This window comes from Protopterus annectens, chromosome 2.part1, assembly GCF_019279795.1.
Source record: "Protopterus annectens isolate FY-2018-M chromosome 2.part1, PAN1.0, whole genome shotgun sequence".
In the NCBI taxonomy this organism is placed as follows: Eukaryota; Metazoa; Chordata; order Ceratodontiformes; family Protopteridae; genus Protopterus; species Protopterus annectens.
Genome location: NC_056729.1, coordinates 302,581,281 through 302,597,200, shown reverse-complemented (window position 1 = coordinate 302,597,200; position 15,920 = coordinate 302,581,281).

Below are 15,920 nucleotides of genomic sequence, written 5' to 3'. Positions count from 1 at the left end.
TCTCGAAATCCTCAAACAGAGGGAAATTGGCCAGCCCTCAGCCCTTCGGAGGATGAATCTGTGTACCTTGAGGCGTTCGGCTCTCGTCCTTCCACCTCCTGGGTGTCTCCCCTTGACCCCTCATGCACGTGGTAGCTAAAAAGGCATGGACGGCTCCTGATTCAGTGGACCCCACTCCCAGGAGACCCTCAAAATTTATAACGGCACCATCAGACAAACAGTTCTTGACAAAAGGAGTTTCTGTGGATGCTATGGTGGTAGCTGCTGCCACTAAGAAGGAACTAGCTGATCCTTCAGTACCTGTCCATCCACCTAACAAGGAATTTAGGTCCATGGACAGGTGGAAGCGGATGTTCTCCAGCGACATTTACTATGCGTTCGCTGAATTCCTGTGCCATTTCACTCGTCTTCAAAGGGACTTGATTAAAGAAGCGAGTGACATGTTGAAGGATCCTACAGCTGCGGGTTTTCAAGATAAGATGAACACGCAGCTGGCCACCCTTAACTCCATAGCCAACTCCTCCATGCGCCTCCTTTCTTATGCTGCTGATGGAGCGAGTAGGGCCGCAGGGACAGGTGTGGCCTTACGTAGGCATGCCTGGATGCGGCTATGCAATTTTGCGGACCCCTTCAAGACGTCTTTCACTAACTCCCTGTTTGATGGATCATCTCTCTTTGGTCCTCAAGTGAAAGAAACCTTGACTAGGTGCGAGACTGATGGCAAGACTCTTTCTGCCGTCGGAGTCCATTTTTCTACTCCTTCTAGGCCTTACTCCAAAGGCCAGAAAAGTGGGAAAATGTGGTTCCGTAAACAATCTCAAGGGACTTCGCCTGACGCACAAGGTCGTTTCCCCGCCAGAGGCAGAGGCGGGAATAACAATGGTAGACGTCGCCCTCGAGGCAGAGGGGCTCCACAGAACCAAGGCAATCGGGAAGCCTTCTCTGATAAGCCTTTTCAGCATCCCTGAGGTGTTGCCCGACTGCCCACCTTCGGAGGCAGTCGGGGGAAGATTGTCACTGTACCCAGAAGCCTGGCTATCCCTCACTCAAGACAAATGGGTACAGTCCGTCATTTCCGAAGGCTATTCTATCCCCTTTCTTGATTCCAATCCAATCAAAAATCCCTTCCAGATGTTCCACCGCTCAAAGGGATCTAGCGGTTTTGGAAATTTCAAAACTGCTTGCAAAAGAGCAATTCAGCCAGTTCCAGCAGACCAGAAAGGATCCGAATCTACTCAAGGTTCTTTTAGTTCCAAAGAAAACAGGGGACTGGAGACCAATTTTGGATCTCAGTATCTTAAACAGATCAGTCAAGAAAACAAGATTTCGGATGGTCACGCTGCAATCCATCCTTCCCTATTGGGAAAAGGAAACTGGATGTGCTCTATAGACCTTCAGGATGCGTGCTATCACATAAAATGAACAGACGCTCCAGAAGATTCCTCCGCTTCAGGCTGGGAACCAGTCATTTTCAATTCAGGGCCCTGCCCTTTGGTCTCACCACTGCCCCGGTGTTTACCAAATGCATGGCAGTGGTAGCTTCTCACCTGAGACGACAAGGATTCCAGGTGTTTCCATATTTGGACGACTGGCTCCTCACAGCTCCCACCAAGCATCTCCTTCTGATGGCCACGGATTACACTTTTCACATTTGTCAAAGTTAGGCATTTCAATAAATTGCGAAAAGTCTGTTTTGTCGCCTTGTCGTACTATTACTTTCATAGGCAAATCTAGACACAGTAGACATGTCTGCAAGACTAACACATCAAAGAATAACAGACATTCACAAACTGGTCTCACTCCTTTTCAACAACAACAAAATCAAAGCCAGGTTGGTATTGAAAGTGTTGGGAATTATGGCGGCTGCCATACCTCTGCTTCCATTAGCCAGATTCCACATGCGGATCCTTCAATGGATGCTCTTTACACAATGGTCATACCAGCAACTTCCAATGTCCCACACCATTGTGATCACGCAGGCGTGCAGAAATCATCTCATGTGGTGGATGTCTTCCCCTCAGCTCTTGTTGGGAAGCCCCTTTGTCCCCCCCCCTCCGGTTGCTACTCTGACAACGGATGCCCCCCTGAGGGGGGGGGGGGGGGGCATTATCAGGGCAGGACGGTCCAGGGCACATGGCAACCAAACGAATGCCACTTGCACATAAATGTTCTGGAGATGAGAGCAGTGCTTTTAGCGTTGCAAGCCCTTCAAGACTCTCTTCCCTTGGGAACGATTGCAATCCAGACAGACAATATGTCTGTAGTGTGGTACATCAACAAACAAGGCGGAACCAGGTCATACCCCCTGTGTCGAGAAGCACTCAGATTGTGGCAATGGGCGATTTCTTCTCAGCGGTTTCTGATAGCAACGCACATCCCTGGGAAGTCCAATCAAATTGCGGACAAGTTGAGCAGAGCTATCCTCATGCCTCACGAGTGGTCTCTGAAAGACTCTGTAGTGAGAGAAATTTTCCTCAAGTGGGGTCAGCCTTGCTGCGATCTTTTTGCTACTCCCCAAAACAGCAAGTGCAGAGAATATTTCACTCTATTCCCTTTACCAGGCCAACCCAGCAGAGACGCTCTAGTCCAAGTTTGGCCCCGGGGAATTCTTTATGCATTTCCTCCCTTCCCACTAATCTCTCAAGTGATACAGAAAGCTATCGCTCAGAAGGCCTCATTGATCCTCATTGCTCCTTACTGGCCTCGACAGGTGTGGTTCCCCTTCCTACATCAATTTCTGTTGGAGCGACCGTGGCATCTGGACCTAGTTCCAGATCTTTTGATCCATCAGTCGGGTCAGGTACACGCCCTCCCTCTCTGAACCTCACTGCTTGGTTCCTCCAGTTCCAACCTTAGCCAGGCTTCCTCAATTATCTCACTCTGTTCGAGATATTTTGATAGCTTCCCATAAATCTTCCACTCGGAAGATTTATTTGAGTAAGTGGAAATGCTTCACTTATTGGGCTCAAGGAAAGGACATAGATCCTTTCACTGCTTCCATCCAAATAGTCCTTGATTTTCTAGCTGAACTCTTCCATGCAGGTTCATCTCCCTCTACTCTTAAAGTTCAATTGGCAGCTATTTCTAACTTTCATGTGGGTATTTCTGAATCTGCCCTAATGTCCCACAAGCTTTGTAAAGCATTTTTGAAAGGAGTTTTTCTTCTCAGACCTCCTATAAGAAATCCTCCTTCTCCTTGGGACCTAAATTTAGTTCTGGCTTCTTTGATTCTTCCACCTTTCGAACCTGCAGTCTCCTGTTCCTTAAAATTGCTATCATGGAAGACTCTCTTTCTGGTAGCTATTACTTCAGCTAGAAGAGTTTCAGAACTTCAAGCACTCAGCTGTCGACCTCCTTATCTATTATTTCATAAGGACAGGGTATCCTTACGAATCTAACCCGTCCTTTTTGCCTAAGGTAGTCTCGACGTCAAATCTAAATCAAAGCATTGACCTCCCTGTCTTTTTTCCAGAATATTCCAATAGATCTGAACAAAATTACACTGCCTGGATGTTCATCGTCAATTGAGGTACTATTTAGATAGAACAAAACAATTCAGAAAATCTGACCAACTGTTTGTCTCCTATGCGAAGGCAGAAAGGGACTTTCAGTTTCAAAAGTATCATTATCCAGATGGCTTACATCTTTGATTTCCCTTGTTTATGAAATTAGACACCAAAAGCTGCCTAATAAACCTAAGGCCCATTCCACCAGGGCTTTGGCTACTTCTTTAGCCTTCCAAGACAGACTGCCTATTGACACCATTTGTGCAGCGGCTACTTGGGCTACTCCTCACACTTTCATTTCTCATTATAAGTTGGATTTAGCTTCTAGGCATAGAGCTAACTTTGGTTCCACTGTTCTCAGGAGTCTGTTCCGTTAGGCCACCGGGACAAGGTGCTAGGGACGGTCCCATCCAGCAAGATGAAGCGAGATAGACAACTTAACATATAGAAGTTATGTTCTTACCATAACGCTCCATGTTAGTTGTCTTCTTCTCTTCTTCTTGCCCCACCTCCTTCCCCTGGCCTGGACAGACCTAGAGGAGTTGTGATTGTGACCTCTCTTTCTACCACCTCTTTACTTAGGCATATGCTGTTTGCATATTCCTGAATCAGGATGTAGGTCACCCTTCTTCTCCCTGTTGTCAGAGGTGGACTCTGTTTTAGTTTTTCTGTTATATACTGTTTCTATTATAAGCTGGGGTTAGCTTACAAACGAGATCTGAGGTAACTCGCCTAGCATTGTGGGATATAGGGAGCCTCGAGCCGGTGGAACCAACTCTCGAGCTTTTAGAGTGGCAGTCGAGCGAGGTCGGCTCGAACCCATCCAGCAAGAAGAAGGCGAGAAGAAGACAACTAACATGGAACGTTATGGTAAGAACATAACTTCTATTTTTCATACTACTGGTTTTGACTACAAAGGATGTGTCAAAATATTATTCTGCCTCATTGAATATACTGCACCCCCCCCCCCCAAAAAAAAAAGAAAAAAGCTGCTCAACCTTTTCTTAGATGGGATTTGCTTCATAAGTTAATGTCACAACTGTGCTATCATACTGTGGCCACGATCAGAAAAGATGTTGTGCTAAAAGTAAACAAAAAATATAAGAAACAGTAAATGTCAGCTGGCCACTCTTGAGATACTGAGATGACAAGTCTCCCACTTACTAATCATCCAGCTGACCCACCAGTTTCTTTATCATTTGGGAAAATTGAGAATATCTAAAAACATATTTGTTAAACTTGAGTCTGGCTTTTGTGACATTTAGAAACAGACTGACTGTATAGTTGAGAGGACTAAAACTATGAACTGCTAAACAGTTTAATTTTACAGTCCTAGATCTGATTCTTTTAGCCAGTAGTAATAGCACCAAACCAGAGAGATCTGCCCAGGTCATTTCTGAAAAATAAACTTGTGCTGTATAGGCTTATGTATCTTGCAAGCAAGTAAAAACAAAAAAAAGTAAAGAAATAGAAATTCATGGTTGTCAAACAACATGACCTACTCATTTTCTGTAGTACTGCTAAGGTAACTGCTAAGCTAAAACAAAACAATTTGAATGTTTCCAGCAGTTTCAAGTGACCAGTGACACATTTAAGAAGTCAGTTGCAGCAGAACTATTCTCAGCAAATAAAATTTCAACTCTGAAGGCTCAAGGAGGCATGCCTTACTTATGGCATAAGGTAGCCATTAACTCAAGTCCAGCATTGGCAAAATGTCCAGTAATTATGACTCACATACTTGAATTCCTAGGCCCAAAACTACCATTAGTCAGCAGTGTATAATTACTAAGTTATTAAACTGTTCACTTAATTTTTACTTAAAGGACTTCTGTATGCATGTACTTTGCAAATATGCCAAACTTCCATGAGTCTGTGTCATATCTTCAAATGACCACATTGTTGAATGTATCATCTCATCGACAATGCAGGCTGTCAAACCATTCTGAGATTGCGTTATAGTAGGGAACAGGAAATTTGCCCATTTCCCTACTGTAGTGTGATCTCGGAATTGGTATATATAATTAGCATGAGGGGGCTACGACGACCTGCATTGTCAATGAGATGATGTTGAACAATGTGGCTATTTGATAATATGACGTAGACCCTAACTTCCATATTCTGAAGATAGACAAATGCTGCTTGCCTTCTATCATAGCCACCCACTTAGTGAATCCAGTTGCAAGGCAAAGGGAGCAAGAAATAAGTAGGACTACAGGAGGAATCTGGAATCCAAATTGTAACTGTTCAACATTATTTCTACCAGACAACATCTGGAGTACAGAATTTTCCATTGGCACACCTATATAAGGAGAACATAAAAGAGCAGGTAAAATGTTATGTCTGCAGAGATGAGTAAGTAAACACATTATGAATTTCTGCCGAACACGGCACACATGAGTTGAGTCAACCACTGAACCAGGGACAATCATGAAGACAGACATCTTACACTATATGGAATACATTTGCCACTGGCTCTGGTGCTGTAAGCCACTCAGAGGGACAGAAGCACATAGCTCTTAGGCATGTTAAAAACAGTTTATTATTGCCATTTAAAATTTGTAAATACCAGAGTACCACCCAATGATACTGCTGTTTTGCATGTCAGCTTTTCATTAATAACAGGCTAAATAGAAATGTCTGATTAAGCTTAGTGTTCACAACCACTGCCTACCAAATGAAGAATAAATTCACATGAACCACTTTGTAGCCACAGAAAAATAAATGATTCTTTTGAATGTTAGCAGAGGGAGTAAAAAAAACTTCAAAACTTTACTCCAGGTGTTAATAGAAATTTAACATGGAAAGTTCAATGCAACCAGGTAGTTCTATACATTCTAAGACATGACGTTTGATATGACTCATAGACAGAAAAAACTTCAGCTACAGCATTTCTAATCTCATAGCTTCAGTAGAAATATTTTTCATCTCATTGCCTCAGTGACTATCTCCTTCTGCCACTTTTGACTCATTTTCATGTGCCAAGTGTTATAATTGCTAGGGCATATGTAAAGGAAAATTACTGTCTGCTGTTATTATTTGCTCATTATTCTTGCTTTGCAGAACTGATGTGATTTGTGTGAAGCAACTTGAAATATTTTAATGTGCAGCTACTGTTTATTTGGAACATAGCTGAAATGTATTACATGATCATCATTATTTTCTCACCATCAGACTTCAAGTGGCTGCAACTGCTGGGTTGGGGGCTGTCTGTGGATGAAACTAACTGGCAATCTTGTCATTTGCTCATTTTATACCGTCACTAACCTGGCTTTGCAGAGCTAGTGTAAATTTGAAGTAAAATGGAGTAGTTTACTGTATTTGCTGGGTGTTTGTGAGAAAGAAGGCTGAATTACCATTATTATTGTTATTATTTTTATTAACACATATGTTGAATTATTGCTTAAGACATAGACAAACATGCATTTACATAAAAGAAAACAAACCATGTTAACATGTTCACAGATAAAACATTATACATCACATATTTGCTTTTATACGATTATTATCAGTCCAAAAAGGACATAAATTGCTGAATTCCTGCCTTCCCTTAAGCCTCACTCCTGCTCTAAAACATCATTCAGCATTGTATTTTTCCAATTTCCATTTTTTTCTATGTAGTTTGCTCTTACACTTTTCTAAAGAGCCCACTGACAGTTCTTTTATTTATGTTACATTATTCACTAATTCAAATACAGTTGGTGTAGACTTTGATTTCCATTTTCTAGTAATAGCTTTTTTGACAGCCACCAGCATTAAACTTAATGTCTAGGCAGTTCTGATCCTGTATCACACTACAAAATCATTTCCTTATTTACACCCATTTGCTCACACAATATTTCTGATAGAGTGCTCTGTAGGGAAATTTTAAAGTCTGCCAGCACATTACACTCTCCAAACATATGTCCCCAGTTAGCCCTTTCTTCCCCATCATACCCCCAACATTTGCCATGTAGCTATGGAAGAATTCTTTGGTATTTGCTTGCAGTATAAAATACCTGTGCAAGCACTTCCAAACAAAAATCCTAAATCTTCAAGACTTTTGTTGCATATTTGGGAACCATACATATGTCTTCCCATTGTTTCCTTGTGAATTGCTTATCCAATCCCTCTTCCCAATCTTTTCTAACCTCCTCTGACTGATTCTTATAGTTATTGTGCAATATTTATATGCCCTACCAATTATCCTTTTTTAACAGCAGCTTCTGTTCTAGATTCATCTAAATGCTCTACCAGAGCAGGTTTTCCACTTAGGATTCATCTTTCTCTTTGCCTATACTCTGATATAAATCCTTGATGGTGAGGCAGTAGCTAGCCTGCAGTCCAGATGTATTCTATTACCTTTCCTTCTCTAGTTATTTGCTCCCAATACTTTCTGGCTCCTTTGCCAGTTTTCTGCAGTAAATTCAAGTCCCTTCTTCCTATTCTCTGTACCCATAATTACAGTCATCCATATCAGCAGACACTCCTTTCTCCATTCCCATGTTGACTTAGTTCTTAGAATACTTTCTGCCACTTTATGAATATAACATTCTATATGGCTGTTGTTATTCTCCTTAAGGATCTGCAGCCAAAATCCCAATCTTTCCTTATTTCTTGAATATCCCCCTGCTTTGTCATCCCTTTCCACTTTGAATGATAGTTTTCTGCTTGTGTTATGTGAAAAAATTATATGGAGCTGCTTACTCAGCTGCCTCGCCATTGAAAAAATATTTTGAGATTTACTTTGCTTACTTGCTTGGTGTGATGGATCTGCATTGTTCTTAAGACACTCAGTCTTGCTGGCTGGAATCAAAGTCTGGTTATAATTGCATTCACAGTCTGTTGCGTACAGAAACTTGCAGAATATACACTGATGAGAGAATATACTTTGCAGCACTTGTCTTTAAGAGCAGTAACCAATAACTTTTATAATAAATAAAACTGGACAAACGTTGCAGCTTAAAAGTACTGTTCCAACTTTACTTCTCATATAGTACAGATGATGTGAGAGATATAACATTTACCTTGGGACTTGTGTCCCTACCAAACCTCTAAACAACTGGATTTATACAGCTCTTTATATACAGTTTTTAGTCATGCATAAACATATTTTGGAGAATTGCTTATCCTGTAGAAACAATACTAAACTTCCTTGTTTAACAATGTCTTGTAAGAGACCAGCTTTTCTGACAGTGTGAATATCCTGTAACAGTGTCCTAATGTCCATGTAGAAAACATATTTTTGAGGAAACACATTGTCTGTATTCTATTTGAATCTGTGTATAGAAACATATGTTCTTATGTCAATGCTGATAAGCATATCCTGTTTTTTATGCAGAAAACATATTTTTGAGAAAACACATTGGCAGTGATCAGCTTTTCTGGCCGTGTGAACATCCTGTATGTTATTTGTCTCTTTGTATAATTCTGATCTGTTATCCTGTTTTTCCATGCAGAATAACATGTCATTGTTCTTTAAAAGCAGATTTTGCATTTTTGTTCTTGCATACATCCTGTTTTGAGTCTGTAAGGGAAAAATGTCCATTCTTTAAAAGCAGATTTTGTATTTTTGCTCTTGCATACATCCTGTTTTGAGTCTGTAAGGGAAAATGTCCATTCAGCAGATTCCTTTTCCAAGCCATGGTCATTTAGTATGACTGCTGATCACATATTACTTAAACTTTGTTTCTGCATTTAAGCAAGCCTTTTCTTTCAGCATATTTACAACATAATTAATTTCAGATTTATATTCATAAAATCTAACAATTCCCTCTGTTTTTAAACATACTCAAAACATTTTGTATAGAAAACACAAGAAACAAACCTTTAGTTTGATACAACAAATCAAAATGCAATTTTACATAGTTAATACAATGATATTAAAGTATTACTACCAAAACTGAATGTATTTAACAACGTTTTCTTTTGCAGACCATTCTGTGAAAATATTTTTTATCAGTTATGAGCTGTGTCTGCTTTAACTTGATCAATTTATTCTTTTGCAATCACAGAATTTAATTTATGACTTAGAACTGTTTCATTAACTCTTTGCAGCTGTTAAATTAACTATGAGACAATAACTATGTGCTACTGCAAGCATTTATACACTACTGAAAACACACAATTTCAATGTCATTTTAACCATAACATTGTGGTCAAGTCTTTGAACTGCCCATTAACATCTTGATAAAGTACTGAACTGGGCTTAGATAATAAATATTTGAAAGCAGTTATTTTACTGGGGTAAAACCAATGATATTACAACTTGACAAATTACTTTTGAACTTATTACGATGTATCCTGTACAGTATGTATTTACACAGACTGTTTGCTATTTATGCATTTCAATCTAGTAGGTATCCTGGACCCATTGTTTTCTTTAAATATGTTTTTTTCACACATATTCATTACTAGACATTAATCTCATTTGTACTGAATTCTTCTGCATTTGTACATACAATGACTATAAAGTACATTTAGTCTAATCTTACAAATTTAATAACATTAATATTAAGCAAAATCTTGGAAAATGTTTGTCTCTTTAGAAATATCTAGTGGAATTGACACCAAATCCATATGTCCTGTTATTTTAAACTACATACTCAACAATTATTAAAAATATTCATGCTTTTTATACCAACATTGTTTTGCCAAAAACGTATTAAAAATAGTGACCATTCTTGCTCAATTTTTTACATATCTTTACTCTCTTTTGTATAGCTGTAATCAGTTTTAAGCCATCTCTTGTTTTTTAAACCATCTCTTGTATAGCTTTACAATTTAACAGGTTGTAAATACAATTTAATACTAAACAATACAATAATAACCATTATGATAGCTATTAACAACTTGTAAAATATCTTATCCTGTCAGGTTTAATCCAGTTTACCAGTATTTCTAATATACTAATACCTGTTCTTTCCTCTCCCTAAAAGAGTATTGTCAAGAAGGAATGAGATATTTTTTCCTCTAGCTTTATTTTAGACCCTTATTGTTTATTTTTTCTGTAGCTTTATTTCAGACCCTTGTGCAGTACTGCTTATACAGTCAGTGTAAAACTGAGAAAGTGCCCCTCCCCCTGTAGTACTTCAGCACTGTTTTCCTGCCCTATGCTGTGAGAATAGAATGTGACAGCCCAACACTTTGGTTATACATTTATTTTATTAGGTTACTAAGTAAAGCTTTCACTGTATATTACCTCTAGTAGGTATGTACACCCTCCTGCACAATTGATTTGAACTGTATATATACTATAGCCCATTTGCTGGCTGTACTTGATGAAACAGATTATAAGTGACATCTATGCACAATTGTGACATTTTATTACAATTACTAAATAGTGTTGCCTGTAAACATTTTATAAGTATGTTTTAATAACAATGATGCTTTAGAAAAACTCAAGCTACTTATCTGGCAATCAGTCTTGTTGTTTATCTTATCTTTCCAGCATTTCCTGTAACTATTCATTCAGTCTAGGAAGGTCTAAGCTCACATTTCATACTCTGTAAACTATAGATGTTAAGTTGTCAATCTCGCCTTCATTCTTGCTTGATGGGTTCGGAGCCGATCCATCGGCTCCGACTCGGCACTTGCTAAGCTCGAGAGTTTCTTCTACCAGCTCGAGGCAGCCCCATATCCCATGATGCAAGGCGGTAAGTACCCAGATCTTGTTTGCCGCTTAGGAGGTCTTCTTTTTACCAGCTCCTGGTAAGTTGTTCACTTTTGTGATTTTTCAAGCCCCTTTTTTAGAATAAAACTAATTTTTTGATAGTTTAAATTTAATTTCTATGCCTTTCTGACAGAAATTCCCTGTCTCTTTAATTTTTGTTAGTCAATTCTATCCCATCCCCCTGTTAGGGTGTGTGTGTTGGTGTTTTATAGAATACCTCTTGGTATTTTGTTTAATTTAATTTAATTTAATTTGACTAGTGTGTGTGTATTGTGTGTGTTCGCACCATGTCAAGGGAGAGGGTTTCAGGTTTTAAGAAGTGTGACTCGTGCTGTCAGAAGATGTCTCTGACAGACGGTCACACTTCTTGCCTGTATTGTCTGGGCCCTCTTCACCTGCAGGACTCCTGTGCTATTTGTCACTCCTTCAGCCAGAGAGTCCTGCAGGAGACAATGTTGATTCTTAGGGGCCTTCTTGCCGGAGGGCTCTCCGCTAAGTCGGCTCCACCAAAATCAACAAAACCTGCCAAGGCCCAGGCTTCTGTATCTAAGCCTGCGGCCTCGGCCCGACTCGTTGAGTCGAGATCGCTCCGCTGGAGCCGATTCTGGATTGACAAAGCTTTCGCACCGTTGGCTATCGGTGCTGGATCTGTATTGTCCACTTCGATGTCGGCCCCGATCGGTGCCGACACCCATGTGGCACAGGCATCGGTGTCGGCTCCGATCCGCTCCGACACCGTTACTTTGGTGGCTGTATCGGCTCCGCTGGAGCCGATACATCGAGATGCTCTGTCGGCTCCGAAGTCGGCCGACAGGATCTCTAGTATCGGCTCGATGGCTCATTCCAGGAAGAGGTCGAGGTCTCCTTCCTTGGAGCCGATACTTTCGGCTCGGCCGCCTCTTCTATCGAACGGAGCCATCGGAGCCGATCTTCAAGGTCATCCAGGTTGTCAGATCATGACCTAGAGAGAGTGGTCAGTAGATTACTCAAGTCACAGGTACTGGCCCAAATGTCACACAGTCCGTCTCAGCAGACGACTGTTGGTCCACACCACGTTACAGTTCCTCCTTCAACTCTACCCCAGAGTTTGGAGTTGGAGTCTTCGGCATGGTTACTGCTACGGCTGGAGGACGGATACCCCCTTCTGTTCCTTCAGCCTCTACTCTTATCTCCTCTTCCTTAGAGGGATTCGTGGTCGGGCTTCCATGGTCTCCTCCGAGGGGGTGAGTGGCATCGACCCTTGTCCGAGCCCGCTCTTCCCTTGGAGCCTCGGCCTTGGTGAGCTCGGCTCCGACATCTGCCTCGGAGACTTCCCTTCGGTGGTCCCGGAGTTCCTAGCTCTTCGAGCGGGTTCTCTCGGACCTGCCTGGGAGGGAGCATTCGAGGTAATGAAGAGTGTACTGGCCACTGGTATCAGTCAGCAGTCTGTTCCGTAGCTCCTCCCTCTATAGTACCTGTTGACATCTCTGCCACTTCTCTTGCTACAGGACCCAGAGATCCTCCGCCTCAGGTTTCCCCATTGGGAATTTCCCCTCTTCCGAGGATTCTCCTGATGTTTCGGGAGATCCTCCTAGGAAGAGGACTTGTAAGAGGAAGCATGTAGACTCCCCAGTCTGTCACTGGATACTGACTTTGATGAGTCAGAGGAACCCTAGATCCCCTCTGAGGATGTCTCCTTCTCAGACATCCTAGAACTTCTGAAACAGAGGGGAAACTGGCCCACCAACAATCCCTCTGAGGATGAGTCAGTATACCTAGAGGCGTTTGGATCTCGGCCCTCCACCTCCTGGGTGTCTCCGACTTCGACCCCTTATGCAAGTTATTGCACGAAGTGGGCAGCTCCTGACTCTGTAGAGCCAGTCCCTAGGAGGCCTTCAAAATTTATCACTGCCCCCGAGTGACAAACAATTCCTTACCAAGGGTGTCCCCGCTGATGCCATGGTGGTGGCTGCGGCCACCAAAAGGAACTTGCAGATCCTTCCGTGCCCGCCCATCCTCCTAATAAGGACTCTAGGACCATGGATAGGTAATGCAAGCGGATGTTTTCCTCAGCGACCTTTGCTATGCTCGCTGAATTATCTTTGTCACTTCACCAGACTCCAGAGATATCCTGAAGGAGCTGGGAGAAGTAGTTCAGGATCCTACAGCTGCAGGGGCTCAAGAAAAGATTGCTTCGCAGCTAGGAACCCTCAATTCCATTGCTAACTCCTCCATGCGGCTAATATCTTATGCTGCGGATGGAGCGAGTAGAGCCGCAGGCACAGGTGTGGCTCTTAGACGCCAAGCCTGGATGCGGCTATGTGATTTTATGGATCCCTTTAAGGCGTCCTTCACAAATTCTCCCTTTGATGGGTCAGCTTTGTTTGGCCCTCAGGTGAAGGAAACCTTGACCAGGTGTGAGCAGGACGGCAAGACTCTTTCTGCTGTTGGGGTCCGTTTTTCCACCCCTTCTAGGCCTTACCCCAAAGGACAAAAGGGTGGGAAGATGTGGTTCCGTAAATCCCAAGGAGTCACGCCGGATTCACGTGGTCAGTTTACCCCTAGAGGCAGAGGGGTAACAACAACAGACGCCGCTCTAGAGGCAGAGGGGGTCCGAAGAACCAGGGAAACAGGGAGCCTCTCTCTGATAAGCCCTTTCAGCATCCCTGAGGTGTTGCCCGGCTGTCCCTCCTTGGAGGCAGTCGGGGGAAGATTATCACTGTACCCAGAAGCCTGGCATTCCCTCACTCAAGACAAATGGGTACAGTCGATCATATCCAAGGGTTACATAATTCCTTTCGAGGAAAGTCCCTTCCCTCAAGTTCCCTTCCAGATGTACCACCCGGTCTAAGGGAGATTGCAGAGTTAGAAATCGAAAACTACTGCAAAAAGAGCCATTCAGCCAGTTACAATAGACCATTCAGAGCCCGGAATCTACTCAAGGTTCTTTTGGTCCCCAAAAGACGGGAGACTGGAGACCAATATTGGATCTCAGCAGACTCAACAAGTCTGTCAGGAAGACAAGATTCAATGGTCACTCTTCAGTCAATTCTGCCCTTCTTACAGAAGGACAACTGGATGTGCTCAATAGATCTTCAGGATGCACTATCACATCAAAATTCACAGACGCTCCAGGAGATTTCTCCGCCGGGCTGGGGTCCAGTCACTTCCAGTTCAGAGCCCTGCCCTTTGGTCTCACTACAGCCCCCAGAGTGTTCACCAAATGCATGGCAGTGGTCATGGCTCACCTGAGACGCCAAGGATTCCAGGTGTTTCCGTGATCTCGACGACTGGCTCCTGTCAGCCACCACCAGGCATCAGCTTATACAAGCCAGGGATTACACAATAGACCTTTGTTCTCATTTAGGCATCTCAATCAACTTCAAAAGTCATCCTTATCGCCCTGCCAGTCTATTACCTTCATAGGCAAACTTAAACACTGTTCGATGTCAGCTACCCTTACAGAACAAAGAGTTTCAGACATTCAGACTCATAAGTCAGGATCATTCTGGCCAGCAAGAAAGTACAGGCCAGAATGGTTCTAAAGGTATTAGGTCTCATGGCTGCGGCCATTACTCTTCTTCCTGGCTCGATTCTACATGCCTCCTTCAGTGGATGCTGTTCACACAGTGGTCATACCAGCAACTTCCCAATGCCACCAGATTCTGGTGACACAAACATGCAAAGAACATCTTGCTTGGTGGATCACATCGCCTCAGGTTCACCAAGGCAGGTGCTTTGTACCTCCGCCCCGATAGCCACTGTCACCACGGATGCCTCCCTGATCGGGTGGGGGTCATTATCAGGGCAGGATGGTTCATGGGACGTGGCAACCGTTCGAGTACCATCTGCACATAAATGTCCTGGAGATGAGAGCAGTGCTTTTAACGTTGCAAGCCCTCAACGACTTCCTTCCCGTAGGGACAATTGCAGTCCACACAGACAACATGTCTGTAGTTTGGTATATCAACAAACAGGGCGGAACCAAGTCCTACCCCTTGTGTCGAAGCTCAGACTATGGCAATGGGCGATCTCCTCTCATCGGTTTCTGGTAGCAACGCATATCCCTGGGAAAACCAACATTATAGCGGACAGATTGAGCAGAGCTATTCTCATGCCTCACGAGTGGTCTCTCAAGCAATCCATAGCGGAAGAGATTTTTCTGGAATGGGGTCGTCCATGTTGCGATCTTTTGCTACTCCCCAAAACAGCAAATGTCCAGACTTCTTCTGCCTCTTCCCTCTATCAGGCCATCCCCAGAGACGCTCTGACCCAGGATTGGCCCCAGGGACTTCTTTATGCCTTCCTCCATTTCCTCTGATCCCTCAGGTGATCCAGAAAGCTACCGCTTTGAGAGCCAAATTGATTCTCATTGCCCCTTACTGGCCTCGACAAGTTTGGTTCCTGCTCCTCCATCATCACCTTTTGGTGCAGCCGTGCATCTGGACCCAGTGCCAGATCTACTGATTCACCAATCCGGTCAGCTGCACCGGTCAATCCCTTCTCTCAACCTCACAACATGGTTGCTCCACTTCCTTCCTTAGCCAGGCTTCCTTTGATCTCTAACCCAGTTAGAGACATCATAGTAGCTTCACTAAAATCCTCTACCAGGAGGATTTACACAAGCAAATGGAAACGTTTCTCTTATTGGGCTAAGGCCCAAAATATTGATCCTTTTACTGCCCCTGTTCAGGCAGTTCTGGACTTCTTAGCAGAGATTTTTCATGCAGGCTCCTCTTCTTCCACAGTCAGAGTTCAGTTGGCTGCTATTTCTAATTTTCATGTCG